At 43.1% G+C, this 4,364-nt stretch overlaps 1 non-coding gene across 1 annotated transcript; it reads right to left on the bottom strand.

The window, feature by feature from the left end:
- Window positions 1–3,914: 3,914 nt before the first annotated feature.
- On the bottom strand, window positions 3,915–4,021 carry LOC136519229 (small nucleolar RNA R71). The gene has a single exon (XR_010774786.1). It is a non-coding gene; the product is annotated as a small nucleolar RNA R71 (small nucleolar RNA).
- Between the last annotated feature and the right edge of the window lie 343 nt (window positions 4,022–4,364).

Below are 4,364 nucleotides of genomic sequence, written 5' to 3'. Positions count from 1 at the left end.
ACCACCTTAGGAACCTAGCAAGGACGTCCAAGGCAAGCCGGAAGCCCAGTCCAACTTAAGTTCGAGTCCATCTCGGGCTCTAGGACCAGCGTGTAGTAAAATAGATGTCCAGGTCACATACGAACTCCGTTTTTAATGATCCATATATGGATGGAAAGATAATTTCATAAGGAAACCAATGGAAGTGGTCCCATATCAAAATTACATCCGAATCAATGGGAATAGTTGAAACAATTTGATGTCCAGAATCTATCACGGCGCCGCATCGTCGTCTTTTGGGCCGTTGGGCCTTGTAACATGTTGGGACACCTTTAGGACATTAAGAGGGATCCTTGGATGTCCCTTAGGCTATATAATCAGTAGCCACCACCTACTTTAGGGTTTGGGTTTTGTTTTAGATCAATCTGTCATTGAGCAATCGCCATTATCGGTTTGCAAGACCCCAACTTCGAGTGCTTAATCATTCATCTGCAATTATCACTTTAATTGAGTTGTTTTTTATCTTGTTCTTGCTTGTGTTCTTCGATTTGTAGCAGGGATTAGCCTTCTTGGCGAGGTCAACCGTATTGTGACATGGTTGATAACTAGAGGAGACGTGGTGCTAAGGTTGCAGGGTTTGGTTCTTTGTGATCTGAAGCCGGATTGGTGTGTCGCTCTCCGAACAAATCGTTGTTTATCTTGAACCTGACGAAAGATCAGGATCCCCATTCCCATTAATGGGGGCATGGGTGGAATCAGTAGGTAGTCCTTGTCTGAGCTATCGAACGTGTCATCCTACTATGCCTCTAATTGTTCAAGCTCAGTCTCTGCAATGGTCCTGATAGCCTTGTCCTACTCAGCCTCTATCTTAGGAACCTCTCGTCTATGATGCTACTAGGTCGGTGTCCTGCTCACATGATGTCCATCTATAACTGAGGTCATCTAGGCATGGCAATCAAGGAGGAGATCCAATGAGCATATGGAAGTTGTCGGCGATTCTTGATGCCCTCTACAATAGTGTCCTTCATCTCTGAAATAAGTCAACTATGTCGAACTACGACTGAGACACCAATGCTGCAAGAAGCCACTACCAGGAGGTTTGTCAACCCCTCCTTGTATCTAGTCCTAGGTAGCACTACTAGAAATATCCACTTCTACAACTGAAAATGTTAATGACTGAATTTGAAACCGTCATAAAAAAATAACTTTTTATGATGAAAATTTTGGTTTTGTCATAGTTTGTCGGTGACTGAACCTCGAACCCCCTTATCTATGATGAAATCGGGTACCATCACAAAAAGACATCATAGAATAGCATAGGGTTTTGTCACAGATCACTCGCATGATTATTCCTGCTCGTCTGTGATGATGTTATTCAGAACTATGACGAACAGAGCTTTGTCATTGAACTGATCACTGATCTATGACGAACAATATTCGATCTATAACAATGGCGCTTCATCATAGATCTACACATGGTACCTTCTCCATCCAACATGTACCTATGGGACCTACAGTTACTCATCCATGACGCTTGCAATTCATCAGAAAAGTCTCTGCTCGATCCTTTCTCCATGCGACGTGTGCCTATGGGACCCTCCTCCATCTAACCTAAGGGACGCAATGGCTTATGTGTCACAGTGTACCCATGGGGCCTTTCTGCATCTCCAACCGACCTATGGGACCCGATGGCTTGCGTGTCACTTGTGCTTGTGGTCCTTTTGTTGACGGTCCTTAACGATCAAATTCGATTGCCAATTAATATCCAAAATAGGAGAAATAAACAAACTTATAGCACAAATACATTTACTATGGACATATTTCCACTTGTATTAGATACTTAGCATTTTGCAGGACATATACATGAAATACATGGGAAGTATGGTCAAAGTGCATCAACCGGAAGCGTAAAGCAGATTCTACAAAAGCACAACAAGCAAAAGCCCAAACAACTTACACATATAGGCCAAACACCAGCGTAGCAATGGACTAGCCCACCGTAGGAACCGACCATGCAAAGACAGGCACGTGAGCAGGGCTAGCCCTAGTGCAATCGCACTAGGGGTGCGCCCGCACCCCCACTACCGCCTCTTAGACCTAGCTCTCTACGGCAGTTGCATGGCGGCATGCAAAGGCGGTCTATGGCAGTTTCCTATTTTATTAGCCTCCAAACCGACCATCCTAGGCTATAAATAGATAGGGAGCAGCTCCATTCACAACACACACCACAATTGAGCTCTCTGTCCCTCCACTTGTATTTTTTACTATTTTTAGTAGTTTTATTTGGAGCAAGGCAAGCTTCATTGGAGAGCTTAAACCTCTAAGGGCAAACTTGGTATGAATAATATGAAGAGCTCCCTTATCTTCTTGTTCTCATTTTATCAATATAGTTATGTTATGAAATTAGAGCAAAGTCCTTATGTTATTCATTTAGCATATAAAACTTTATGCTTAATCTTTCATACAACATACATGTTTAGACCAAGACCTAGATTGAGGTAGTGAGTCCTACTTTAAATTAGTCTTTGTTGTTATATGCTTGCAGGTTTATCAGTCCGTCCCCATGGCAGATGCTCTAGTAGAGGACTCCTGATAAAGACAGATGTTCCTGGCCATCGCTAGAGTAGTAGTCACTAGAATAGACATGGTGTCTATGCTAGAGGCTATCTTCGTTTGCCTTGTATCCTCCAGGTTGACGAGTAGGCGGTAGGTGGTGACATCCCTGTCCATCCTTCATAATCCCCCATGTTTGGATATGCTATAGAGCCATATGCCGGTATCGCCTAACAAATCAGCTACTGCTCCGATGCTCGAAGTAAGTTTATAGTGACCAAAGCTATCTTAACTTAGGATCGCTATCCTTAGAAATTCATGTATCTGTATGACCATCTGCTCATCTTAGAATAGCTATACAAGATAAGCCTGCTCCAGTTTAGGTATATTCTTTTATTCTTTATTTTATCTTTATCCTTGAGATTGGCTTGAGTGTGTGTGTCATACTATCCAATATTTATCCTGGCTTACCCCTGTTATGAACATTAGGTCTAATATACAGTCATGTTATCTTGACCAGTGTCCATACTAGAGACTTTTACACCATGCCTTCCTTTGGGAAAATATAAATGAACGATACCTGAATACTTCTGGGTGAAATGCTATAATGATATATTTGTGCGCTTGCGGAATATTTCTACTTGTGTTTGAAATATCGTCAAGGCATTTCTGGTGCCATTTATAGGAAGCACCAATCCTAGTGATGATGCTAAGAAACACCAACAAGCATTTCGGGCGCCATTGCTAGGGAAGGCACTGGTTTAAAAGAATCTTTTAGGACATTTTCAAGATAATATGCATGTGTAGTAGCCATTGATCATAACAGGATAACTTTGCTTGTTTTTTCCTGTTGTGGATGAAAACAGTATAGTGTAACATAGTTTTGACTTGCTAACGACCTTCACCAAGAATCTGGAAGTCATTCCTAAAGAAGGCCCAACCTCATGTCGATCCTCCTTCCACTACTCCACCGCCAATTGAATTCATCACCCCAACATCATCTATACCAAACACCATGGTCGACAAGACGCTGCACAAGTACTCCATCCCTATTGTTGCCAACATGCCCATTGGGCCCACTATGAACATGGGTGACGTGAACTTTGAATTAAAGACCGACCTAATCATGATGGTGCAGGCAAATCCATTTAGTGGGTTGCCTAGCGAGGACGCCTATGCACATCTTCAACACTTGCTCAAGATGTGTGACTTTATCGTTATGAAGGATGTTGCACCAGAGAACATCAGGCTCTATCTGTTTCAATTCTCCCTCTAGGGGAGGGTGAAATAGTGGTTCTACAAGGACCTGGGAAGTTGTCAACACATGGAACAAGTGTTCCACAGCATTCCTCGCGAAGTTCTTCCTGATGGGCAAAACCAACGCCCTTCGTGGAAGAATTTCCAACTTTCAGCAGACAGCATCAGAATCCATCCTAAAAGTGTGGGAGAGGCTACAAGAATACATCCTTGCCTACCCACACCATGGGATGGAAAAACTGGTTGATTCTTCAAAACTTCTACAATGGGCTAACTTTCACATCCAGAGCCCACATAGATGCTGCTGCCGGAGGAGCCTTCATCTCTCTCATAGTCAGCGGAGCTATGACTCTCATTGAGAAGATGGTCTCCAACTAGGGTTGGAGTGAAGACAGACTCCAAACCCAAGAAGTCGATTACCAGAAAATTCTCAGAAGCAAGCTCAAGAAGAACTTCATTCCGCCAGGGTACAAGCCGTAGAGAGAGCACCGACGGACCCGGACTCCTCCAAAACTCTTCCCTCTCACTCTATCTCTCTATCTCTAATACAAGACTAGATCCTATCAAGGACTAAT

This window comes from Miscanthus floridulus, chromosome 17, assembly GCF_019320115.1.
Source record: "Miscanthus floridulus cultivar M001 chromosome 17, ASM1932011v1, whole genome shotgun sequence".
In the NCBI taxonomy this organism is placed as follows: Eukaryota; Viridiplantae; Streptophyta; class Magnoliopsida; order Poales; family Poaceae; genus Miscanthus; species Miscanthus floridulus.
This window is presented reverse-complemented; position numbering and strand designations above follow the sequence as displayed.